Genomic DNA, 27,982 nt, shown 5'->3' on the forward strand with positions numbered 1-27,982 from the left:
CCCGGGTCACTGGCGCTGTAAGGCAGCAACGCAACCGCTGCACCACCATGCTGCCCCGCCACCGTGTTCATCTACTGTCATCACTATCACCAGTATCACACGAACACGATCATCTCCTCCCAACTCATCACCAAACTCTAACACCTGTGCTTCTCTCCCTCCCTTTGTAACTGGACCCTTGACTTCCTCATCGACAGATCTCACTCACTGCGGATCAGGAAGGCAGCCAGCATCATCAGAGACCCCCACCACCCTGGCCACCCTCTCATTTCACTCCTACCACCGGGAAGAAGGCACAGGAGTCTGAACGCAGTGACCACCAGGTTCACGAACAGCTTCTCCACAACCGCGCCCGAGACCCGGGTTCAATCCTGACCTCAGGTGCTGTCAGTGTGGAGTTTGCATGTTCTCCCTGTGACCACGTGGGTTTCCTCCGGGTGCTCCGGTTTCCTCCCACAATTTCCGCTAGTTTGCAAGAAGTGGATGTGAAAGTGGGATAGCATAGAACTAGTGTGAGCGGGTGACCGATGGTCGGTGTGGACTCGATGGGCCGAAGGGCCTGTTTCCATGCTGTATCTGTCAAGCAATTCGATCAAAAAACCTTTTCCTGCCTCCAGTTCCCACTGCCCTGCTACTGGAGAAGGGTCTCGACCCGAAACGTCACCCATTCCTTCTCTCCAGAGACGCTGCCTGTCCCGCTGAGTTACTCCTTGTCTATCTATGGTATAATTAGCCAACATCTGCAGCTCATTCCTACCCAATCAAATAAACATCAGGCTCTTCCTGCGACAAAACACTAACTAAACTATGAACTATGAAAGATACCACTAAGGCTTCGTTTGGTTTAGTTTAATTTAGAGATACAGCGCGGAAACGGGTCGTTCGGCCCACCGGCTCCGCGCCGACCAGCGATCCCCGCACACTAACACTATCTCAACACACTAGGGACAATTTTAACATTTACACCAAGCCAATTAACCTACAAACCTGCACGTCTTTGGAGTGTGGGAGGAAACCGAAGATCTCGGAGAAAACCCACGCAGGTCACGGGGATAGCGTACAAACTCCGTACAGGCAGCACCCGTAGTCGTTGATCGAAGGTCTTTAGGCATTTTTGTATTAGTATTAATAATAATAATAATAATGGATGGGATTTATATAGTGCCTTTCTAATACTCAAGGCGCTTTACATTGCATTATTCATTCACTCCTCAGTCACACTCGGTGGTGGTAAGCTACTTCTGTAGCCACAGCTGCCCTGGGGCAGACTGACGGAAGCGTGGCTGCCAATCTGCGCCTACGGCCCCTCCGACCACCACCAATCACTCACACACATTGAGGTTATTAATGTATTGATTCTATATATTTATTTATTATATGTTACCTATGAGTACTGTGTTTACAGGCCTGTTGTGTTGCTGCAAGTAAGAAGCATTGTTTCATTGTCGGTACGTACGACATGTTCACAATGAATGGCGGTGCTGGCTCGAAGGGCCGAATGGCCTACTCCTGCACCTATTGTCTATTGTCTATTGACAGTCAAACACTTTTGATCCTTACATGTTGACAATGTTTCCTCCTTTCTGACCATCAACACAGGGGCATCTCAAGGCTGCGTGCTTAGTTCATAAGTTCATAAGTGATAGGAGCAGAATGAGGCCCTTCGGCCCATCAAGTCTACTCCGCCAATCAATCATGGCTGATCTATCTCTCCCTCCTAACCCCCTTCTCCTGCCTTCTCCCCATAACCTCTGACACCCGTACTGATCAGGGGTTTAAAGACTATATTATTACTGCACTCTATTTGATATTTATTTTTTTCTCTTGCCCCGTTATAGCTATATTTAAGAGGGAGTTAGATGTGGCCCTTGTGGCTAAGGGGATCAGAGGGTATGGAGAGAAGGCAGGTACAGGATACTGAGTTGGATGATCAGCCATGATCATATTGAATGGCGGTGCAGGCTCGAAGGGCCGAATGGCCTACTCCTGCACCTAATTTCTATGTTTCTATGTTTCTATGTTATATACAATGTTTACATATCCACATATTCTGTTGTGCTGCAGCAAGTAAGAATTTCATTGTCCCATCCAGGACATATGACAATAAAACACTCTTGACTCTTGATCCATCTCTCTCTGCCTTAAAACTATCCACTGACTTGGCCTCCACAGATGTCTGTGGCAATGAATTCCACAGATTCACCACCCTCTGACTAAAGGAATTCCTCCTCATCTCCTTCCTACACGTACATCCTCCTATTCTGAGGCTGTGCCCTCTGGTCCTAGACTCTCCCACTAGTGGAAACATCCTCTCCACATCCACTCTATCCAAGCCTTAGTCCTCTGCTCTGTTCTTTTTAAAACAATCACCCCATGCCCAAGCACTTCAACTCCCCCTCCCATTCCCAATCCGACCTCTCTGTCCTGGGTCTCCTCCATTGCCAGAGTGAGCAACAGCGGAAATTGGAGGAACAGCGCCTCATATTCTGTCTGGGGACCTTGCGTCCGTATGGCATTAACATTGAATTCTCCCAATTTTGCTAGCCCTTGCTGTCTCCTCCCCTTCCTTAACCCTCTAGCTGTCTCCTCCCACCCTCCCATCCGCCCGCCCTCGGGCTCCTCCTCCTCCTCCCCTTTTCCTTCTTTCTCCCCCCCCCCCCCACCCCCCATCAGTCTGAAGAAGGGTTTCGGCCCGAAACGTCGCCTATTTCCTTCGCTCCATAGATGCTGCTGCACCCGCTGAGTTTCCCCAGCAATTTTGTGTACCCCATGCCCAATGACTGATCCAATGCCACCTACACATTCACGGGTGGCACAGTGGCGCAGCGGTAGAGTTGCTGCCCTTCAGAGCCAGAGAAACGGGTTCGATCCTGACTGCGGGTTTAAGTTTAGTTTATTGTCACGTGTACCGAGGTACAGCAAAAAGCTTTTTTTGTGCGTGTGATCCAGTCAGTGGAAAAACGATACATGTTTACAGAGTACAAATACTGGATAAAAGGTATAGCGTTCAGTGCAAGATAAAGTCCAGCGAATTGCTATTAAAGATAGTCTGAGCGTCTCCAATTAGGCAGTGTGTCTCCAAAATAGTAAGTGTTTAAGAAGGAACTGCAGATGCTGGAAAATCGAAGGTAGACAAAAATGCTGGAGAAACTCAGCGGGTGCAGCAGCATCTATGGAGCGAAGGAAATAGGCAACGTTTCGGGACGAAACCCGGAAGGGTTTCGGCCCGAAACGTTGCCTATTTCCAGAAGGGTTTCGGCCCGAAACGTTGCCTATTTCCAGAAGGGTTTCGGCACGAAACGTTGCCTATTTCCAGAAGGGTTTCGGCCCGAAACGTTGCCTATTTCCTTCAGTCTGAAGAAGGGTTTCGGCCCGAAACGTTGCCTATCTCCTTCGCTCCATAGATGCTGCTGCACCCGCTGAGTTTCTCCAGCATTTCTGTGTACCCAGGCAGATAGTAAGTCAGGACTGCTCTCTAATTGAGTTAGGTACAGCTTAGGGCTGAAGGAATCAAGGGATATGGGGAGAAAGCAGGAACGGGGTACGGATCCTGGATGGTCAGCCATGATCATATTGAATGGCTCGAAGGGCCGAATGGCCTACTCCTGCACCTATTTCCCATTTCTATGTTTCTATGGTGATGGGATGGTTCAGTTGCCTGATACCTACATAGTTTGTACATTATCCCCGGGACCTGCGTGGGTTTTCTTCCGGGAGCTCCGGTTCCCTCCCACATTTCAAAGACGTGCAGGTCTGTGGGTTGATTGTCTTCTGTTAACTGCAAATTGGTCCTAGTGATACCGCCAGTGTACGGGGGATCGCTGTTCGGCGCACGCTCGGTAGGTCGAAGGGCCTGTTTCTGCGCTGTATCTCTAAACTAAACTAAACTAACTGTTTTTTTCTTTTAGACTTTAGAGATTCCAGCATTTGCATCAATAGGTGCATGGAAAGGTGCATGGATAGGAGCATGGATAGGTGCATGGATAGGTGCATGATATGTTCATGGAAACATGCATGGATAGGTGCATGGATAGGTGCATGGATAGGTGCATGGATTGGTGCATGGATAGGTGCATGACTAGGTGCATAGATAGGTGCATGGATAGGTGCATGGATAGGTGCATGGACAGGTGCATGAATAGGTGCATGGAAACATGCATGGATAGGTGCATGGATTGGTGCATGGATAGGTGCATGGATAGGTGCATGAATAGGTGCATGGATAGGTGCATGGATAGGTGCATGGATAGGTGCATGGATAGGTGCATGGATTGGTGCATGGATAGGTGCATGGATAGGTGCATGGATAGGTGCATGGATTGGTGCATGGATAGGTGCATGACTAGGTGCATGGATAGGTGCATGGATAGGTGCATGGATAGGTGCATGGATAGGTGCATGAATAGGTGCATGGAAACATGCATGGATAGGTGCATGGATTGGTGCATGGATAGGTGCATGGATAGGTGCATGAATAGGTGCATGGATAGGTGCATGGATAAGTGCATGGATAGGTGCATGGATAGGTGCATGGATAGGTGCATGGATAGGTGCATGGATAGGTGCATGGATAGGTGCATGGATAGGTGCATGGATAGGTGCATGGATAGGTGCATGGATAGGTGCATGAATAGGTGCATGGATAGGTGCATGGATAGGTGCATGGATAGGTGCATGAATAGGTGCATGGATAGGTGCATGGATAGGTGCATGGATAGGTGCATGGATAGGTGCATGGATAGGACACGTTTAGCGGGGTATGGGCCAAACGTGAGCGGGTGGGACTAGCTCAGATGGGATATCTTGGTCGGCATGGATGAGTTGGGCTGAAGGGCCTGTTTCCGTGCTGTAAGACTCTATGACTCTATCCACTTGTCACCACTTGTCTTGTAAAGCAAGCTGCTGAAACCTTTTGACTTAACCCCTTCCTCTCCTGGCTTTTAATGGAACCATTCCTCCATTCCTTATGGCAGTCGCTCCGATACACTTTCCTACCCTTCAAAGGAACCCTATCAATGACCTTTCTTTATCAAACTGAAACATGCGTTGAACAAAGTTCTGATAATGATAAGTTAAAGAACGCTTTCATAAGGCAAGCTAAACAACTGGCAGGCCATTTCTAAAGCCACTGAACCATACCGTACAGCATGATGAAAGGCCATTCAGCCCATCACGCCAATGCTAACCAGGAAGGCACTCATCTATATTAATCCTATCTTTCAATATTTGGCCATAGAGTCATAGAGTCATACAGCGTGGAAACAGGCCCAACTTGACCAACATGTCCCAGCTGCACTAGTACCACCTACCCGCGTATGGCCCATAATCCCTCCAAACCTGTCTTATCCATGGACCTGTCTAACTGTTTCTCAAAGAAGGGTCTCGACCCAAAACATCACCCATTCCTTCACTCCAGAGATGCTGCCTGTCCTGCTGAGTTTCTCCAGCATTTTAGAAACATAGAAACATAGAAAATAGGTGCAGGAGTAGGCCATTCGGCCCTTCAAGCCAACACCGCCATTCAATATGATGATGGCTGATCATCCAACTCAGTATCCTGTACCTGCCTTCTCTCCATGCCCCCTGATACCTTTAGCCACAAGGGCCACATCTAACTCCAATATAGCCAATGAACTGGCCTCAACTACCTTCTGTGGCAGAGAATTCCAGAGATTCACCACTCTCTAACCATAGACACATTTTGTGTCTATCTTCGGTTTAAACCAGCATCTGCAGTTCCGTCCTGCACTAACTGTTTCTTAAGTGTTGGGATAGTCCCTGCCTCGGCCCCATAGCAGAAGCGTCCACATCGCGGGTGGGGCTGGAAGCTGGAAGCATCCTGAGCTAATTCTGCCACTACCATCATCTACTGCGACAAGTGATGGCTCCCACTGATTGTCGCCGGGAAGCTGGCGTCCCTTTCAGGACAGGCGATGACAGCGATGTTAAACATTTGAAACATTTGGAAGAAGGTCAGGAGAGAATAAGTCCCTGCCTCAACTACCTCCTCTGGCAGCTGGTCCCATACACCCACGGCCATTGAGGTCAGTAGTCCCCTACGCCTTGGGGATTCTACTTCAACTCCCCCTCCCACTCCGTATCTGACCTCTCTGTCCTGGGTCTCCTCCATGGCCACAGCGAGCAACACCGGAAATTGGAGGAACAGCACCTCATATTCCGCTTTGGGAGCCTGCATCCTGGGGGCATGAACATTGAATTCTCCCAATTTTGTTAGCCCTTGCTGTCTCCTCCCATCCCCCAGCCTTCGGGCTCCTCCTCCTCCTTTTTCCTTTCTTCTCCCCGCCCCCCCACCCCCGATCAATCTGAAGAAGGGTTTCGGCCCGAAGCGTTGCCTATTTCCTTCGCTCCATAGATGCTGCTGCACCCGCTGAGTTTCTCCAGCATTTATGTCTACAGTAGAAGGGTCTCGACCCGAAACGTCGCCAATTCCTTCGCTCCATAGATGCTGCCTCACCCGCTGAGTTTCTCCAGCATTTTGTGCCTAACCTACAACCTGAATGATACAGTGTGGAAACAGGCCCTTCGGCCCAACTTGCCAACACCGGCCAACAGCTCCCAGCTACACTGGTCCCCACCAGCCCGCGTTTGGTCCACATCCCTCCAAACCTGTCCTATCCATGTACCTGTCTAACTGTTTCTTAATGTTGCCTCGACTACCCCCTCTGGCAGCTTGTAACCGGAGCACCCGGAGAAAACCCACGCGGTCCCTGGCGCTGTGAGGCAGCAACTCTACCGCTGCGCCTCCGTGCCACACATTTTTCATTCAAAAATGAAAATTATGAGATCAAAGTGGAAAACAACAACAGAAATAGTCAATAGACAATAGGTGCAGGAGTAGGCCATTCGGCCCTTCGTTACAGCACCGCCATTCAATGTGATCATGGCTGATCATCCCCAATCAGTACCACGCTCCTGCCCTCTCCCCATATCCCCTGACTCCGCTATTTTTAACAGCCCTTTAAGAGGGAGGGGAGAGAGAAAGGTAGAGGGAGAAGGGGAGAGGGAGAAGGGGAGAGGGAGAAGGGGAATACGCCTGGGTCCCACCGGGACTCAAGCCCGAGCAGGTGGGGAGAAGCAGTTACTCGAGGAAATAGAAACATAGAAAATAGGTGCAGGAGGAGGCCATTCGGCCCTTTGAGCCAGCACCGCCATTCATTGTGATCATGGCTGATCATCCCCTATCAATAACCTGTGCCTGTCTTATAGACAATAGACAATAGGTGCAGGAGTTGGCCATTTGGCCCTTTGAGCCAGCACCGCCATTCAATGTGATAATGGCTGATCATCCCCAATCAGTACCCCGTTCCTGCCTTCTCCCCATATCCCCTGACTCCGCTATTTTTAACAGCCCTATCTAGCTCTCTCTTGAAAGCATCCAGAGAACCGGCCTCCACCGCCCTCTGAGACAGAGAATGCCACAGACTCACAACTCTCTGTGAGAAAAAGTGTTTCTTCGTCTGCGTTCTAAATGGCTTAGACCTTATTCTTAAACCGTGGCCCCTGGTTCTGGACTCCCCCAACATCGGGAACATGTTTCCGGCCTCTAGCGTGTCCAAACCCTTAACAATCTTATCTGTCCCAGCTACACTAGTCCCACCAGCCCGCGTTTGGTCCTTATCCCTCCAAACCTGTCCTATCCATGTACCTGTCTAAATGTTTCTTAAATGTTGGGAAAGTCCCAGCCTCAACTACCTCCACTGGCAGCTCGTTCCTTACACCCACCACCCTCTGTGTGAAAAGGCTACCCCTCAGATTCCTATTAAATCTTTTCCCCCTTCACCTTAAACCTATGTCCTCTGGTTGTTGATTTACCTACGACGAAACATAGAAAATAGGTGCAAGGACTAGGCCATTCGGCCCTTCGAGCCAGCACCGCCATTCAATGTGATCATTGCTGATCATCCCAAATCAGTACCCCGTTCCTGCTTTCTCCCCATATCCCTTGATTCCGTTAGCCCAATGAGCTCGATCAAAATTCTCTCTTGAAAACATCCAGTGAATTGGCCTCCACTGCCTTCTGTGGCAGAGAATTCCTCAGCTTCACAACTCTCTGGGTGAAAATGTTTTTCTTCATCTCAGTACTAAATGGCTTACCCCTTATTCTTAAACTGTGACCCCTACTCCTGGACTCCCCCAACATGGGGAACATTTCTCCTGTGTGTAGCCTGTCCAATCCCTTACGACATCTCTCTATAAGATACCCTCTCATCCTTCTAAATTCCAGTGAATATACATGTTAGCCCAGTTGCAAGTGGCTCACTACACGTTTCTGTCAAAGGTTTGTGGATTCAAATCTCCCGTCTGAGTTAAACATACACACAAGAATACAGCTCCAGTGTTGCTGTTATTTTCAGATGTTTTTATAAGGCCAGTTTGTTGAAACTGTGAGACAACAGTTCTATTCATATAAAGACAATGGACTGCAGCGTACTTTATGAAATGCCAAGCTAAACGCATCTCAGAATGTGAGATGTGTCGGAAGGAACTGCAGTTGCTGGTTTACACCAAAGATTGATACTAAATTCTGGTGTAACTCAGCGGGTCAGGCAGCATCTCTGGAGAGAAGGACCCGTTCATAAGTGATTCAATTGTGGCCGATCTATCTCTCCCTCCTAACCCCATTCTCCTGCCTTCTCCCCATAACCCCCAGACGCCCGAACTAATCACATAGTACAGTGTTTAGGTGACGTTTCGGGTCGAGACCCTTCTTCAGACTGAGAGACAGGGGAGAGGGAAATGAGAGGTATGAAAGGGTACAAAGGACAAATGAATGAAAGGTGTGAAAAGAACAAATCAAAGCTAGCAACTGTGATCAAGGAAAACGTGGAGCCCACAATGGTCCATTGTTGGCTGTGGGGAAGATGATAACGAGTTGTACAGGCAGCGAAACTAGTACGACGACTAGGGTGGGGGAGGGGCGGAGAGAGAGGGGAAGCAAGGGTTACATGAAGTTAGAGAAGTCAATGTTCATACCGCTGGGATGTAAACTGCCCAAGCGTAATATGAGGCGCTGTTCCTCCAATTTGCGCTGGGCCTCACTCTGACAACGGAGGAGGCCCTGGACAGAAAGGTCAGTGTGGGAATGTGAGGGGGAGGTAAAGTGTTTGGCAACTGGGAGATCGCTTAGGCCAAGGCGGACTGAGCGAATCGATCGCCCAGTCTGTGCTTGGTCTCACCGATAAAGCAGAGTCCACATCTGGAACAGTGGATGAGGTTGGAGGAGGTGATCAGACATGTAATACAGAAGTGTGAAAACGCACACCTCCAGATTCAGGGACAGTTTCTTCCCAGCTATTTACAATATACATTAACGATTTGGATGAAGGGATTAAAAGTGACATCAAATAAATTTGCAGATAACACAAAGCTGGGTGGCAGTGTGGACTGTGAGGAGGATGCTATGAGGATGCAGGGTGACTTGGACAGGTTGGGTGAGTGGGCAGATGCATGGCAGATGCAGTTTAATGTGGATAAATGTGAGGTTATTCAATTTGGTGGCTAGGACAGGAAGGTTATTTTCTGAATGGTGTCAAGTTGGGAAAAGGGCAAGTACAACGAGATCTGGGTGTCCTTGTACATCAGTCACTGATAGTAAGCATGCAGGTACAGCAGGCAGTGAAGAAAGCTAATGGCATGTTGGCCTTCATAACGAGAGGAGTTGAGTATAGGAGCAAAAAGATCCTTCTGCAATTGTACAGTAACCCTGGTGAGACCACACCTGGAGTATTGTGTGCAGTTTTGGACTCCAAATTTGAGGACATTCTTGCTATTGAGGGAGTGCAGTGTAGGTTCACGAGGTTAATTCCCGGGATGGTGGGACTGTCATTTGTTGATAGAATGGAGCGGCTGGGCTTGTATACTCTGGAGCTCAGAAGAATGAGAGGGGATCTTATTGAAACATATAAGATTATTAAGGGATTGGACACGCTAGAGGCAGGAAACATGTTCTCAATGTTGGGCGAGTCCAGAACCAGGGTCCACGGTTTAAGAATAAGGGGTAGGCCATTTAGAAAGGAGATGAGGAAAACCTTTTTCACCCAGAGAGTTGTGAATCTGGAATTCTTTGCCTCAGAAAGCAGTGGAGGCCGATTCTCTGGATCTTTCAAGAGAGAGTTAGATAGAGCTCTTAAAGATAGCGGAGTCAAGGGATATGGGGAGAAGGCAGGAACGGGGTACTGATTGGGGATGATCAGACCATGACCACATTGAATGGCGGTGCTGGCTCGAAGGGCCGAATGGCCAACTCCTGCACCTATTGCCTATTGTCTATTGTTATTAGGCAACTGAACCATCCTATCACCAACGAGGGAGTGGTCCTGACCTCATTGTAGACTCTCGGACTATCTTTAATTCGACTTTACTGGACTTTATCTCTCACTAAAACATCATTCCCTTCACCCTGCATCTGTACACAGTGGACGGCTGGATTGTGATCTTGTACAGTCTTTCCTGGTTAGCAAACTGGTTGGTTAGCTTTCAGCAACAAAAGCGTTTCACTGTACCTCGTTACACGTGACAATAAACTAAACAAAACCGAACTAAAACGGAAAAAAGTGTTTCTTGCCCAGCAGTAGCGAGCGAGAGGGAAGACAGGAATTCTGGGACTCTGACCATTCCCTCTCCCCCATTACCGGGGCCTTTGATGTGTTACTCAGACTCCATCAAGACGATAGCAGGCAGCCTTGGAAGCCCCTTACTCAAACCTCACGCCAAAAACTTTGGCGTGATATTTGACTCTGCATTGAAGTTTGATAAACAAATTAAATTAAAATTAACTTTCTTTATTTATATAGCACATTTTTAGTCAACTTGCATTGACCCCAAAGTGCTTCACATAATTACATTCACACACACAGGCAAAGATGTGTCTTGCCCAAGGACACACACAGGCAAAGGTGGGTGAAGTGTCTTGTCCAAGGACACAACGACAGTATGCACTCCAAGCGGGATTCGAACCAGCTACCTTCCGGTTGCCAGCCGAACACTTAGCCCATTGTGCCATCTGTCGTCCCAGACCAAGTCTGTGGTAAAAGCGAGCTTCTTCCAGCTTCGCACGATAGCCAAAATCAAACCATTCCTCCAATTCGACGACCTTGAAAAGATCATCCACTCATTTATCTCCTCCCGCCTTGATTACTGCAACACTGGCATCAGCCAATCATCCCTGTCCCGCCGGCAATTGGCCCAAAACGCCGCAGCGAGACTCCTGACGGGCACCCGAAAAAGGGACCACATCACCCCGATCCTGGCCTCTCTCCACTGGCTCCCTGTGCGGTTCCGAATCCATTTCAAGATCCTCCTTTGTGTTTACAAAGCCCTTAACGGGCTTGCCCCCACCTACATCAAAAATCTGCTAACCCACCACACCACCTCCAGGTCCCTCAGATCGGCCGACTTGGGGTTACTGACCATCCTGCGGTCTAGGCATAAGCTCTGGGGCGACCGTGCTTTTGCGGTTGCAGCTCCTAGACTGCGGAACAGCAGCATCCCCTTTCCCATCAGAACTGCCCCCTCCATCGACTCCTTTAAGTCTAGACTTAAAACTTACTTCTACTCACAAGCGTTTCTTGACGTCCTCTGAGGGAGGGCTGTATGTATGTATTTATGTGTGTATTGTTAGATCTATGTACCACTGTATGTAGCATGTTAGTTCCTGCACTGATGTAAAGCACTTTGGTCAACTAGAGTTGTTTTTAAATGTGCTATAGAAATAAAATTGATTTGACTTGACTTATTCCGTGTACTGGAGTGATGTTCCATCCCGAGGTTCCTGATTTCACTCACTGCCGTCTGCTAGCGAGATGGTATCATCCAATGATCAACATAGATTGTTGGTAGACAAGAAATGCTGGAGAAACTCAGCGGGGGAGGCAGCATCTATGGAGCGAAGGAATAGGCGACGTTTCGGGTCTCGACCCTTCTGGAAACTCAGCGGGTGAGGCAGCATCTATGGAACGAAGGAATAGGCGACGTTTCGGGTCGAGACCCTTCTGGAAACTCAGCGGGTGAGGCAGCATCTATGGAGCGAAGGAATAGGCGACGTTTCGGGTCGAGACCCGGAAGGGTCTCGACCCGAAACGTCACCTATTCCTTCGCTCCATAGATGCTGCCTCACCCTTAAGGGTCTCGAACCGAAACATCACCTATTCCTTCGCTCCATAGATGCTGCCTCACCCTTAAGAGTCTCGACCCGAAACGTCACCTATTCCTTCGCTCCATAGATGCTGCCTCACCCGCTGAGTTTCCCCAGCATTTTTGTCAACCTTCGATTTTTCCAGCATCTGCAGTTCTTTCCTAAACGTAAATTGTTGGATTTTTTTCTCCTGCTGCTGCAACAAAAAAAAACGTAGACAGAAGGAGTAGAGGAATCTTGCTGCAAGTAACGGGCCCGTCCCACTTGGCGATTTTTTTCGGCAACTGCCGGCGACTGTCATGGTCGTAGCAGGTCGCCGAAAAAACCGGTGGCAACCTACGTCACCCTGGCGACAACCTACGACAGCACCTACGTCAGGAGAAGTCAAGCTACGCTCATTGGCGTCTAACCCACTGTCGCCGAAAATGTTTTCAACACGTTGAAAATTTAGCGGCGACCAGAAAGACGCTACCACTTTTTCGCGCGACTGAGGAGACGAGTCCGGGCGACCACCGGCGAACATTTGGCGACAAACTATTGTCTATTGTCTATTGGACGACAGATGGCACAATGGGCTAAGTGTTCGGCTGGCAACCGGAAGGTAGCCGGTTCGAATCCCGCTTGGAGTGCATACTGTCGTTGTGTCCTTGGGCAAGACACTTCACCCACTTTTGCCTGTGTGTGAATGTGTGTGAGTGATTGGTGGTGGTCGGAGGGGCCATAGGTGCAGATTGGCAGCCACGCTTCCGTCAGTCTGCCCCAGGGCAGCTGTGGCTACAGAAGTAGCTTACCACCACCGAGTGTGACTGAGGAGTGAATGAATAATGCGATGTAAAGCGCCTTGAGTATTAGAGAGGCACTATATAAATCCCATCCATTATTATTATTATTATTGTCTGTCTCAGAGAAAACCCACGCAGGTCACGGGGAGAACGTGCAAACTCCGTTACAGACAGCACCCGAGGTCGGGATCGAACCAGGGTCTCTGGCGCCGTGAGGCAGCGGCTTTACCCGCTGCGCCAATGTTGCGGCCCCTTCATAATCTTTCTTTTATTCTCATTTATTTACTGGCAATCCTTCCACAAATTTTCCCTTGAACAAGCCCAACAAAAGCCTCTTAACGTTGAAAAGACTAGTCCTGTATTCACTGGAGGTTAGAAGGATGAAGGGGGCATCTTATAGAAGCATATAAAATTATAAAAGGACTGGACAAGCTAGATGCAGGAAAAATGTTCCCAAAGTTGGGCGAGTCCAGAACCAGGGGCCACACACAGTCTTAGAATAAAGGGGAGGTCATTTAAGACTGAGGTGAGAAAAAACTTTTTCACCCAGAGAGTTGTGAATTTGTGGAATTCCCTGCCACAGAGGGCAGTGGAGGCAAAGTCACTGGATGGATTTAAGAGAGAGTTAGATAGAGCTCTAGGGGCTAGTGGAGTCAAGGGATACGGGGAGAAGGCAGGCACGGGTTATTGATCGGGGATGATCAGCCATGATCACAATGAATGGCGGTGCTGGCTCGAAGGGCCTAATGGCCTCCTCCTGCACCTATTTTCTATGTTTCTATGTTTCTATTATTCTATGTATTCTTTCACTTCAGCTGCGACCGCTGTTGACACGTTGGCAAGAATATTTTCTCATGGAGTGCAAGATAAATAGCGTTTTAAAAAATGATTAACTGACTGGGGTAAATGCAAACTTCGTCGACAAGGAGCAGAGGATAATGGCAACCAGTTCCCCGAAACTCAACAACCTTGAACTCAGCAAAGGCGAGACGTACAGTTTAAAATTTTAAAAGAAAGAACTGCAGATGCTGGAAAAATCGAAGGTAGACAAAAATGCTGGAGAAATTCAGCTGGGTGAGGCAGCATCGTAGATGCTGCCTCACCCGCTGAGTTTCTCCAGCATTTTTGTCTACCTACAGATTAAAATGTACATCAGCCTCAGTCACAAAATACTCCGGACTCTGAAACATAGCCCAAAGTGAAAACAGATTCCACCCTAAATCGAAAGGAAAAATATACGAGGGCAAAACACTTTTTCTCACAGAGAGTTGTGAGTCTGTTGAATTCTCTGCCTCAGAGGGCGGTGGAGGCAGGCTCTCTGGATGCTTTCAAGAGAGAGAGCTCTTAAAAATAGCGGAGTCAGGCGATATGGGGAGAAGGCAGGAACGGGGTACTGTTTGTGGATGATCAGCCATGATCACATTGAATGGCGGTGCTGGCTCGAAGGGCCGAATGGCCTACTCCTGCACCTATTATCTATTGTCTTTGTGGAGAAAGAATGGGAGCATAGTGCGCAGCGGGTAGAGTGGCTGCCTCACAGCACCAGGGACCCGGGTTCGGTCTTGCGTAACAGGTGCTGTCTGTACGGAGTTTGCACGTTCTCCCCGTGACCCGCGTGGGTTTTCTCCGAGTTCTCCGGTTTCCTCCCACACTCCGATTTGGCATCGGTGAATATTGTAAATTGTCCCAAGTGTGTGTAGGATAGAGTTAGTGTGCGGGGATCGCTGGTCGGTGCGGACTCGATGGGCCGAAGGGCCTGTTTCCCTGCTGTATCTCTTAACCACAGTGGGCAATGAGACCAATTGGAGACCACGTTCAAAGGGCTAACACAGTTAGGATGGGCTGAATAGCCTCTTTGGACATTATGATTCTATTTATTATATATCCAGTTAGAAAAGGTTAAAAAAACATCATTCAAAACATCTTCCTTAAATCGGCCCACCGAGTCCGTGCCGACCATCGATTGCCCGTTCACACTAGTTCCATGTTATCCCACCTTCCCATCCACTCCCTGCATACGAGAGGCCATTTACAGAGGGGCCGATTAACCTACAAGCCCACACGTCTTTGGGATGTGGGAGGAAACCGGAGCACCCGGAGGAAACCCACGCGGTCACGGGGAGAACATGCAAACTCCACACACAGGCAGCACCCGAGGTCAGGATCGAACCCGGGTCTCTGGCGTTGTGAGGCAGCAGCTCTACCCGCTGCGCCACCGTGCCGCACCTTACTGACCTGTCCTCCGACTCACATTTAATTAACTTGCTGTTCCAGTTAATACCTAACAGCGAAGGTCGGTGCGAATGAATGAGGAGATCTTTTAAGAATTATAAATTAAATGTGTGGGAAGGAACTGCAGATGCTGGTTTACACCCCCAAGACAGACACAAAAAGCTGGAGTAACTCAGCGGGACAGGCAGCGTCTCTGGAGAGAAGGAATGGGTGATGTTTCGGGTCGAGACCCATTCTTCGAACCAACGGGTGACGCTTTGGATCGAGACTCTTCTTCAGTCTGAAGAAGGGTCTCGACCCAAACCGTCACCAATTCCTCTTCTCCTGAGATGCTGCCGGTCCCGCTGAGTTACTCCAGAATTTTTGTATAAATTACAAGAACCAGGGGCCACACAGTTTAAGAATAAGGGGTAAGCCATTTAGAACGGAGACGAGGAAACACTTTTTCTCACAGAGAGTGGTGAGTCTGTGGAATTCTCTGCCTCGGAGGGCGGTGGAGGCCGGGTCTCTGGATGCTTTCAAGAGAGAGCTAGATAGGGCTCTTAAAGATAGCGGAGTCAGGGGATACGGGGAGAAGGCAGGAACGGGGTACTGATTGGGGATGACCAGCCATGATCACATTGAAAGGCGGTGCTGGCTCGAAGGGCCGAGTAGCCTACTCCTGCGCCTATTGTCTATTGTTTATAAATGGTCTCTTTTCGTTTTCTAAAGTTTCCTGCCGTGATGAAAAGTGAAGGGCTTTTGGCCATGTCTGGGACTCAGGAACTGTCTCTTCTGATATCGTCGAGTCCGCATGGATTGTTAATATTAACAGCAAAGTGTCGAGATTTGCAACGGAGGCAGAAGCTAGAACGGTTCCCCTTCCCTCCCTCTACCCGCACCTCCCCCACCCAATGCAGTCAGCCCCACACACTCTCTGCTGCATTGAAGGCGAATGCGCCCGTCTTTGGTGCAGAGGGAGGGAGAAAAAAATGCAACCAGGGCCCGTTAAACTGTGTCGCAAACGTTCTCAACATCCAACTGCAAGAAAGCCGCATGTCAGACGCATATAACATCTGCCCAAATGCAGCCTGAAGCATTGGAGCAGGCGGGGGGAGGGGGGGGGGGGGGGGGGGGGGGGGGGGGGGTGTGGGGTCAGAGTCTGAATATATGTACACAAGTTAAATGAAAGTCACCGGTCGATAATAGACACAAAATGCCGGAGTAACTCGGTGGGACGGGCAACGTCTCCGGATAGAAGGGACGGGTCGACGTTTCCTCAGTCCGACAGTCGGGGGGGGGAGAGAGGGGAAAACGAGAGGGATGTGGGACCGGCAAGGTGGGAAAGCGGGAGAACACAGGGAAAGTGTCGAGTGGATCAGCGCTGGCCAGGGGGAGCTGGCAACGAGGGGCGCAAAGTAAAATGCAATCAGGAGCGCAGTCGGAGGACTGGGATGGGGGAGGGATGGAGAGAGAGGGGGGGGGGATAACAGGGAGGTTTGTGCTACTGTCTCAGAAATCTACCGTTGCTTGTTCTCAATGTAAAGGCAGAAAAGCCCAGGGAAAGATACTGGGTTGAAGGAACGTACCTGATAACGTGTGGAACGAGGTGTTTAATGTTGACTGAAGCTCTCCCCTGGACTCCAGTCCTTCCTCAATGGGCTGCTGTCCGAAGTGCGGCTTGTGTACGATCCACCTACACTGGCCGGTTCCTTGTGAGCTCGCTATTTTATAAACACAGGTAGCATCCAGCCAGTGACGTTACGCCAGAATACCTAATTACCTGGAACACCTTTCCCCAGGTAAACTTGGCTCGGAGAGGCTTTCAACTTGCTGGGATGACTGTCGGGGAGGTAAGATTTCCGATTGCCAGTGGGTGAAAAAATCTATTATCAAGCCAGCGCTATCTTTGCAAATTCCACAATATTTACACACATGTTGAAACGTGACCAACTTCACAGGGGGAACTATGATACGAGAGGCAAGTGCAATCTCAGAGGCTAACCAGTTACTATTTGCAGTCAAAAAAACAGGTTTGTGAGCATTCCTGCTTTTAGTTTTATCCATATCCCACCCCTGACAAGCTGGTTTTCCAAGTGTTTAAGAAGGAACTGCAGATGCTGGAAAATCGAAGGTACACAAAAAATGCTGGAGAAACTCAGCGGGTGCAGCAGCATCTATGGAGCGAAGGAAATAGGCAACATTTTGGCCCGAAACCCTTCTGGAAATAGGCAACGTTTCGGGCCGAAACCCGTAAGGGTTTCGTCCCGAAACGTTGCCTATTTCCTTCGCTCCATAGATGCTGCTGCACCCGCTGAGTTTCTCCAGCATTTTTGTGTACCATCTGGTTTTCCAAAGCCTGTGCTGTGATCAGGGGAAATGGTTCCAAATACCTTACCTTAATGCACCTCCCTAAGTCGGATGAAACGTGTTGGAAGGAACTGCAGATGCTGGTTTAAACCGAAGATAGACACTAAAAGCTGGAGTAACTCAACGGGACAGGCGGCACCTCCAGAGAAAAGGTGGAAGTGTCGTTTCGGGTCGAGACCCTTCTTCGATCTGAAGAAGGGTCTCGTCCCGATACGTCACCTGTTCCTATACACCAGAGATGCTGTCTGACCCGCTGAGTTACTCCAGCTTTTTAGAGTCTATCTTCCAATTCAGAAGTGGTCTTGAGCAGAGCAGGTTGAGCAGGCTAGGACTTTATTGCTTGGAGCGCAGGAGGATGAGGGGTTTAGTTTAGAGATAAAACCCGGAGACAGGCCCTTCGGCCCACCGAGACCGTGCCGACCAGCGATCCCCGCACACAAACACTATCCCAAATACTATGGAATATTTACAATTCTTACCAAAGCCAATTGACCCACAGACTCGTACGTCTTTGGATTGTGGGAGGAAATTGGAGCACCCGGAGAAAAGCCACGCAGTGGCAGGGAGAACGTGCAAACTCCGCACAGTCAGCGACTCTACCGCTGCGCCACCTTGCCACCCCAAATCTTATAGAGGTGTACAAAATCGTGAGAGGAACAGTTCAGGTAGACGCACAGAGTCTCTTGCCCAGAGTAGGGGAATCGAGAACCAGAGGACATAGGTTTAAGGTGACGGGGGAAAGATTTAATAGGAACCTGAGGGGTAACTTTTTTACACAGAGGGTGGTGGGTGTAAGGAACGAGCTGCCAGTGGAGGTAGTTATTATTGCAACATTTCAGGGACATTTAGACATGGATAAGAGAGTTTTGGAGATATTTGGGGCCAGGTGGGACTAGTGTAGATGGGACATGTTGGCCGGTGTGGGCAAGTTGGGCCGATGGGCCTGTTTCCGTGCTGTAACACTCCATGACTCTTATCACGAGGCATTACATGACTCTCCTTTGCCCGAGCCTTCACTAAATGTCCCTGTGTAACACTGTTTGCGTTACAGCCGCATCAACGTCAAGTTAGAGGGACGGTGCACAACATCCACGCCCCAGAGTCGCAAGTTCAAATCCAGCTCTGGCAACTCTCCAACTTCAACTTAAGCAATAAAACTCAACTCAATAAAACCTGGATTTTAAAAATGTCAGTAGGGGTTGCACTAGTTGCGTTTAGTTTATTGTCACGTGTACCGAGGTACAGTAAAAAGCTTTTTTCTTGCACTCTATCCAGCCAGCTTAAAGACTTTGCGTGTAAAATACTCCAGAGTGTTTAAGAAGGAACTGCAGATGCTGGAAAATCGAAGGTAGACAAAAATGCTGGAGAAACTCAGCGGGTGCAGCAGCATCTATGGAGCGAAGGAAATAGGCAACGTTTCGGGACGAAACCCGGAAGGGTTTCGGCCCGAAACGTTGCCTATTTCAAGAAGGGTTTCGGCCCGAAACGTCGCCTATTTCCTTCGCTCCATAGATGCTGCCGCACCCGCTGAGTTTCTCCAGCATTTTTGTCTACCTTAGGTATTTTGTGACTGAGGCTAAAGCACATTTTAATCTGTGCGTCCCGCCTTTCCTGAGAACATCGGGCAGCTTACAACCCAGCGATATGAATGTAGTTCTCGTTTTTAGTTTTAGAGTCACAGGCCCTTCGAACCCACCGGCTCCGAGCCGACTAGCGATCCCCGCACATCAACACTATCCTACACCCACTAGGGCCAATTTATTACATTTACCAAGTCAAGTCAAGTCAAATTTATTTATATAGCACATTTAAAAAACAACTCTCATTGGCCAAAATGCTTTACATTTGTTATAAGAACAGCACAACAAAACAAACTACATACATTTATACATGTAGCCCTCACTCAGAGGACGTCAGGAAAGGCTTGGGAGTATAGATAAGTCTTTAGTCTTGACTTTTATCGATGGAGTCGATGGAGGGGGGCAGTTCTGATGGGAAAGGGGATGCTGTTCCACAGTCTACCAAGCCAATTAACCTACAAACCTGCACGTCTTTGGAGTGTGGGAGGAAACCGAAGACCTCGGAGAAAACCCACGCAGGTCACGGGGAGAACGTGCAAACTCCGTACAGGCAGCACCAGTAATCGGGATGGAACCCGGGTCTCCGGCGCCGCATTCGCTGCAAGGCAGCAACTCTACCGCTGCGCCTCCGTGACTGCCCTTTAACTTCAAGTGACCCGTACATCATCCCCTCTCTCTCCGTCTCTCCCCCACTCAAGTCATCGTCCTCGCTTCAATGTCATCCTGGTGAGTTTCACTGTCTGCAACTCATTTTCACCTAGTCAACAGCTAACGCTGAATCATTTCCTTGTTCGCCGTTACTTTTGTTTGCACATCTTTCGTTCATTTCTTCTACATCTCTCTCTACATCACCGTCTATACCTCTCGTCTCCCTCTCCCCTGACTCTCAGTCTGAGGAAGGGTCTGGACCCGAAACGTCACCTATTCCTTTTCTCCGGAGATGCCGCCTGTCCCGCCGGGTCACTCCAGCTTTTTGTGTCCAGCTGCAGTTCCTTCCCACACATACGGTCGGGAGAGGCAGAGCCAGGCTGCAGGTAGTGCTGCTACCTCACATCTCTGGTAACTCGGTTCCATACTGATGTCTGGAGCTGTCTGTGTGGAGTTTGCATGCGAGGGTTTCCTCCGGGTGCCCCGGTTTCCTCCCACATTCCCAAAGACTTGCGGGCAAAAATTTGATGGGAATGGGTGGGGGAACAGGTTATAATGGCTCAACTGTAACCATGTATTGTCTTTCCACACACAGCAGCTTTTCACTGTACCTCGGTACACTTGACAAATATAGAAACATAGAAACATAGAAGATAGGTGCAGGAGTAGGCCATTCGGCCCTTCGAGCCAGCACAGCCATTCAATATGATCATGGCTGATCATTCATAATTTGTACCCCGTTCCTGCCTTCTCCCCGTATCCCTTGATTCCGTTAGCCCTAAGAACTCTATCTAACTCTCTCTAAATTTTATATCCATCTAAACCTGTCCTATCCATGTACCTGTCTCATAGATTCATGTTCATAAATGATAGGAGCAGAATTAGGCCATTTGGCCCATCAAGTCTACTCCGCCATTTAATCAAGGCTGATCTCTGCATTTTATGGATTCTCTGGATGCTTTCAAGAGAGAGCTAGATAGGGCTCTTAAATATAGCGGAGTCAGGGGATATGGGGAGAAGGCAGGAACGGGGTACTGATTGTGGACGACCAGCACGCCCGAAGAGCCTGCACCTATTGTCTATTGTCTATTGTCTAACTCTCTCTTGAAAACATCCATTGAATTGGCCTCCGTTGACTTCTGTGGAGGAGAATTCCACTGATCCTTAATAAACTAAACTGAAATGAAGGAAGGGAAGTGTTGATGGGATTGATGGGAATGTTGATAGGATTACTCCAAGGGTGACGATGATGGGCTGAACGGCCTTCTCCTATGTGGTCAGGTAGTGCATAACAAGATAAATCTGTGATGAGAAACCTTGGCTTCTGTTGAGCATAAAAGGTGTAAATGTCGGATGGGGAGGTTGGCAGGGCAGGTGAGAATTTGACTCAGGGTCAGCGCGGGCCTGGAGGTGAAGTACCTTAAGTCCCGCTTCAATGGAATGATCTGCACAACCCCCCGTGATCCAGTGTTGAGTGAGCGCCGTCTCATTTAAGGAGCTGGACGACAGATTGGGGCGAAATGCGCTTATCTCCCGTCGGCAGTTCCGGAGACGAGCGTTGTGCCTTCCTGACGGGGGTCAAGAGGTCAGGGCCAGGGCCACTGTTTGACCAGATACCATGTGCATGATACGAAGGGCGCTCATTTTAGAAAGGAGGCGCGGAGGAACTTCTTTAGTCAGAGGGTAGTTAATCTGTGGAACTATCCACTGTGGAGGCCAAGTCGGTGGATCTCTTTAAGGCAGAGATAGACAAATTCTTTATTAGAACGGGTGTCAAGGGTTATGGGGAGAAGGGAGGAAAATTGGTTTAGCAGGCAGAGATCAGCCATGATTGAATGGCGGAGTGGACTCGATGGGCCGAATGGCCTAATTCTGGTCCTATAACTTGTGAATGTGTGAACGTCCCTCTCCCCCGACTCTCAGTCAGAAGAAGGGTCTCGATTGGAAACGTCGCCCATTCATTTTCTCCGCAGATGCTGCCCTATCCCGCTGAGTTACTCCAGCATTTTTGTGTCGATCTTGGGTTTAAACCAGCATCTGCAGTTCCTTCCTACACGTTCCATATGCTGCCCCTAGCACGGACACGGGGAGCGGAGTTCAGCCCCACTTCACCCCCATCGAGACCGGCCCGTTAGCTTTCTGTGGCACTGATTCAGACAATAGACAATAGGTGCAGGAGTAGGGCATTCGGCCCTTCGAGCCAGCACCGCCTTTCAATGTGATCATGGCTGATCATCCCCAATCAGTACCCCGTTCCTGCCTTCTCCCCATATCCTCTGACTCCGCTATCTTTAAGAGCCCTATCTAGCTCTCTCTTGAAAGCATCCAGAGAACCGGCCTCCACCGCCCTCTGGGGCAGAGAGTTCCACAGACTCACCACTCTCTGTGAGAAAAAATGTTTCCTCGTCTCCGTTCTAAATGGCTTACCCCTTATTCTTAAACTGTGTGGCCCCTGGTTCTGGACTCCCCCAACATCGGGAACACATTTCCTGCCTCTAGCGTGTCCAAGCCCTTAACAATCTTATATGTTTCAATGAGATGCCCTCTCATCCTTCTAAACTCCAGAGTGTACAAGATTTATACGATACTATACGATAGAACGTTACTTATCTCAGGAGGGAAATTGATCTGCCAACAGTCATAAACATTAAAGTGATGAGTGGAAAGGATTGGGGGATGTGCAAAGATTGGGGTGGGGGGGGGGGGGGGGGGGGGGTGGGGAGGGGAGTCAGTCTCAGGCTACCCCACGACAGAAGGGGGAGGAGTTGTACAGTTCGATAGCCACAGGGAAGGAGGATCTCCTGTGGCGTTCTGTGCTGCATCTTGGTGGTACCAGTCTGTTGCTGAAGGTGCTCCTCAGGTTGACCAGTGTGTCACGGAGGGGGTTTAAGCTGTATTGCCCAGGATGCTCTGCAGTCTGAGGAGCATCCTCCCCTCCAAGACCTTTTTGGTTCATTTAAGTTGAGAGATACAGCATGGAAACAGACCCTTCGGCCCATCGAGCTGGCTCAACGGGTGTGTGTGTGTGTGTTTGAGGGAAGGATTGTGACTTGAATGACCTAAAATGTAATCAATTCAAAAAACAGTAGAGTTGCTGCCTCACAGCACTTGGAGCGCCAGAGACCCGGGTTCGATCCTGACTACGGGCCATGTCTAGACGGAGCTTGCACGTTCTCCCCGTGACCTGCGTGGGTTTCCTCCTGGTGCTGCGGTTTCCTCCCACACTCCAAAGACGTGGAGGTTTGTAGGCCAGTTGACTTCTGTAAATGGTTCCTAATGTGTAGGATAGTACTAGTGTATGGGCTATCGCGGGTCGGCGCGGACTTGATGGGCCGAAGGGCACGTTTCCTCGCTGTCTTTCAAAAAGAAAACTGCACCCACTACTCCAAAAGTAACAATAGTCTAACCAAGGTTCCTTACACCTGCAACGTTACCTCCCAGCCTTTACACTCAAAGACCTGACTAATGAAATATGTCGTATACACCTTCTTCACCTTATAAAGTGTGCGTTCTAATGTTTCCTTGACCGAAGTTAACATATTATTTTAAATCCTCTGGCCAGAGAGGAAGTCACTGGATGTTTTCAAAAGAGAGTTAGATAGAGCTCTTAGAGATAGCGGAATCAAGGGATATGGGGAGAAGGCAGGAACGGGGTACTGATTGTGGATGATCAGCCATGATCACAATGAATGGCGGTGCTAGCTCGAAGGGCCAAATGGTCTCCTCCGGCTCCTATTGTCTACGTATCTATGTACGAGACATTTCAAGGGTCTCGTACATAGATATGTAGACAATTGTCTCAACACGAGCGGTCACATGTCAAAGATAGACCCAAGCGCGCTGGAATAACACAACGAGACAGGCGGCATCTCTGGAGAGAAGGGATTGGTGACGTATCAGGTCGAGACCTGAAATGTCGCCCATTCCTTCTCTCCAGAGATGCTGCCTTGCCCCGCTGAGCATTTTGTGTCCATCTTCGGTGCAAAAAAAGGTCGACAGGTGACTTCGAAAGCAGGTGCTCTCGTACCGAGAAACTAGGCGTGGACACCTCCACTTCCTGCTGCTGCGGCTACGAGCTCCAGCAGGCGAGAACAGGCCAGGCAGAGAGGCAGGGAGGGCAAGGGAGCGGAGAGCGAGGTGTGGGCTGATGCCAACCTCGATCCGCCCCATTAAACCGCTGTCTGTCCTCTCCCACAGCCGGACGCAAGACATCTTCTTGGGCCATCTTCCAAATAAGAATGGGAAAATTATCCTTGGCGTCCTGCCAAAGCATTCGTCCCTGAATCAACATCACAAAAAGAAATGTGGACAAAAATGCTGGAGAAACTCAGCGGGTGAGGCAGCATCTATGGAGCGAAGGAATAGGCGACGTTTCGGGTCGAGACCCGGAAGGGTCTCGACCCGAAACGTCACCTATTCCTTCGCTCCATAGATGCTGCCTCACCCTTAAGGGTCTCGACCTGAAACGTCACCTATTCCTTCGCTCCATAGATGCTGCCTCACCCTTAAGGGTCTCGACCCGAAACGTCACCTATTCCTTCGCTCCATAGATTCTGCCTCACCCTTAAGGGTCTCGACCCGAAACGTCACCTATTCCTTCGCTCCATAGATGCTGCCTCACCCTTAAGGGTCTCGACCCGAAACGTCACCTATTCCTTCGCTCCATAGATGCTGCCTCACCCTTAAGGGTCTCGACCCGAAACGTCACCTATTCCTTCGCTCCATAGATGCTGCCTCACCCGCTGAGTTTCTCCAGCATTTTTGTCTACCTTCGATTTTTCCAGCATCTGCAGTTCTTTCTTACACATCACAAGAACAAGATCATCTTGGAACTGAGTGTGGGCAATGTTGTCTAAGTTGGAATTAATACACTTCAATAGTCCCTCTTTGGTTATTTCCAGTTTACAGTCCAGTCTATTGTCACGTGTGCTGAGGTACAGTGAACAGCGTTAGTGGCGTGATATCCAGTCAACGGAAAGACAATACATGATTCCAATCGAGCCATTTACTGTGCATAGATACATGACGTCATAGAGTCAGAGTGATACAGCGTGGAAACAGGCCCTTCGGCCCAACTTACCCACACCGGCCAACATGTCCCAGCTACACTAGTCCCACCTGCCTGCCGTTTGGCCCATATCCCTCCAAACCTGTCCTATCCATGTACCTGTGTAACAGTTTCTTAAATGTTGGGATAGTCCCAGCCTCAACAATTTCCCCTGGCAGCTCGTTCCATACACCCGCCACCCTTTGTGGGAAAAAGTTACCCCTCAGATTCCCATTAAATCTTTTCCCCTTCGCCTTAAACCCCATGATAAAGGAATAATATTTAGTGCAAGGTAAAGCCAGCAAAGTCCGATCAAGGATAGTCTGAGGGTCACCAGTGAAACATAGAAACATAGACAATAGGTGCAGGAGTAGGCCATTTGGCCCTTCGAGCCTGCACCGCCATTCAATATGATCATGGCTGATCATCCAACTCAGTATCCTGTACCTGCCTTCTCTCCATACCCCCTGATCCCTTTAGCCACAAGGGCCACATCTAACTCCCTCTTAAATCTAGCCAATGAACTGGCCTCAACTACCTTCTGTGCCAGAGAATTCCACAGATTCACCACTCTCTGTGTAAGCGTTTTCTGCCCCTTAGTGTTTCGCATCTCTACCCATATAGATTCCACATCCTCCAAGCTAATGCCCTTCCTTTCTATTGCGTTAATCTCCTCTCTAGCCAGCAATGCTACCCCACCTCCTTTTCCTTTCTGTCTATCCCTCCTGAATATTGAATACCCCTGGATGTTCAGCTCCCAGCCTTGGTCACCCTGGTAGATAGTAGTTCGGGGCTGTTCTCCTGAACTGCAAGCTACCTTGTTGATGAAAGGATCTGGTACAACCTAAAGGACCTGCCCCACTTCGGCGTCATTTGCGCGTCATCAGGCAGCGCGCTAAGATTTTGTGAATCCCAAAATCACACCACACCACACCACGCCTCACGTGCGCGCGTAAATGATGTCGCGTAAACGAGGCGCAAATGACGCTCAAGTGGGACAGACCCTTAAGTCTTCAGAAAGTTAATAGAGTCACGAGTCAAGAATCCATGAGGAATATTTAAAATTCAGTTTAGTTTATTGCAACGTGTACCGAGGTACCGTGAAAGGTTTTGGTTGCGTGTGTTTCCAGCACTTGAGGGCCTGAGCTATAGAGAGAGGTCGGGGCAGGCTAGGACTTTAATTCTTGGAGCGTGGTGATCTTATAGAGGTGTATAAGATCATGAATGGAATGCAAGATAGGTCGAATGCACAAAGTGTTTTACCCCCAGAGTTGGGGAATCTAGAACCAGAGACCCGAATCCAGAACCACAGGTTTAAAGTTAGAGGGAAAACATTTTTATAGGAACCTGAGGGGGAAGATTTTCACACAGAGGGTGGTGGGTGTATAGAAGGAGCTGCCAGAGGAGGTAGTGGAGGCAGGTACTATCACATTTATATATGTTTGAAAGACATTTGGACAGATACATAGATAGGAAAGGTTTGTTAGAGGGATATGGGCCAAACTTAGGCAGATGGGGCATGTTGGTCGGCATGGCCAAGATGGGCCGAAGGGACTGCTTCCACGCTGTATGACTCTAAAAATCCCAGATGTTTTCTAGAGAGAGTTAGATTTAACTCTTCGGGTGAAGGGAATCAAGGGATATGGGGAGAAAGCAGGAACGGAGTACTGATTGGGGACGATCAGCCATGATCATATTGAATGGTGGTGCTGGCTCGAAGGGCCGAATGGCCTTCTCCTGCACCTATTGTCTATGTTTCTATAAATACAAGCCTGTCTCTTTACTTTGGTTCAGTGGAAGTCCAGTTAGATAGACGCCAGCTGTGTATTGGTGGTGTAATGGTTAAGGCGCAGGGTTGGTAACCAATGGTTTCCTAACAATCCAAAGACCTGAGTTCAAATCCCACTGGAGCAGCTGTGGAATTTAAAACCAGTTAAAACTAAAATACATGATGTGGATTGCCATTTAAATATACATTTGGATTTGTAACTGTTCTCTTCATAGAATTGGGTTGTACCAAATCCCTTTCATAGCCGAAAATGGCCTATTGAAATTCATTAACAAATTTAAGTGACACAACATGGAAATAGGCCCTTCGGCCCGCCGAATCCTTGCCAACCATCGATTACACGTTCACACTAGTTCAATAACATCCCATTTTCAAATCCACTCTCTAACTAATAGACAATAGACAATAGGTGCAGGAGTAGGCCATTTGGCCCTTCGAACCAGCACCGCCATTCAATGTGATCATGGCTGATCATCCCCAACCAGTACCCCGTTCCTGCCTTCTCCCCATATCCCCTGACTCCGCTATCTTTAAGATATCTAGCTCTCTCTTGAAAGCATCCAGAGAACCGGCCTCCACCGCCCTCTGAGGCAGAGAATTCCACAGACTCACCACTCTCTGTGAGAAAAAGTGTTTCCTCGTCTCTGTTCTAAATGGCTTACTCCTTATTCTTAAACTGTGTGTGTGGCCCCTGGTTCTGGACTCCCCCAACATCGGGAACATGTTTCCTGCCTCTAGCCCTTAACAATCTCATACAATCTAAACCAATTAATTATTAATTTAGATATTAGATATTAGATGTTTAGTTATTTAGATATTCAATATTAGGATATTAGATATTTGCATATTAGATATTAGATATTTTGACATTTAGTTGTTCGTTATTTAGGTATTCGATTTTAGAAATAAGGCAACAGGCCCTTCGGCCCATCGAGCCCATGCTGACCATTGATCATCCCTTCACACTAGTTCTATGTTATCCAATTTCTTCAGCCACTCTCTATACACTCGGGGGCAATATCCAGAGGGCCAGTTAACCTACAAACTCGCACGCCTTCGGGATGAGGGTGGAAACCGGAGCACCCGGAGGAAAACCCACGCGGTCACAGGGAGAACGTGCAAACGTCACATCATCTATTCCGTTTCTCCAGAGATGCTGCCTGACCCGCTGAGATACCCCAGCGTTCAAGAAGGAACTGCAGCTGCTGGAAAATCGAAGGTACACAAAAAAGCTGGAGAAACTCAGCGGGTGCAGCAGCATCTATGGAGCGAAGGAAATAGGCAACGTTTCGGGCCGAAAACCCTTCTTCAGTCTAGCCTCAGTTACAAAGTACTTAAGGTAGACAAAATTGCTGGAGAAACTCAGCGGGTGCGGCAGCATCTATGGAGCGAAGGAAATAG

General features: G+C 48.9%; 1 protein-coding gene across 2 annotated transcripts in view; it reads right to left on the reverse strand.

Annotated features, from left to right (window-relative positions):
• The window catches only part of slc26a9 (solute carrier family 26 member 9), a 100,836-nt gene that overhangs the window by 58,324 nt on the left and 14,530 nt on the right, over positions 1 to 27,982 (reverse strand). Inside the window, exon 1 of one of the 2 annotated variants that reach the window (XM_033042917.1) lies at positions 16,737 to 17,140. The exons of the other annotated variant lie outside the window; for it this stretch is intronic. The gene's annotated coding sequence lies outside the window, so the exon portion shown is untranslated. Of the gene's footprint in view, positions 1 to 16,736; positions 17,141 to 27,982 lie in introns of those variants that run through there. 2 annotated transcript variants of the gene reach the window in all.

This window comes from Amblyraja radiata, chromosome 24 (assembly GCF_010909765.2).
Source record: "Amblyraja radiata isolate CabotCenter1 chromosome 24, sAmbRad1.1.pri, whole genome shotgun sequence".
Taxonomy (NCBI): domain Eukaryota; kingdom Metazoa; phylum Chordata; class Chondrichthyes; order Rajiformes; family Rajidae; genus Amblyraja; species Amblyraja radiata.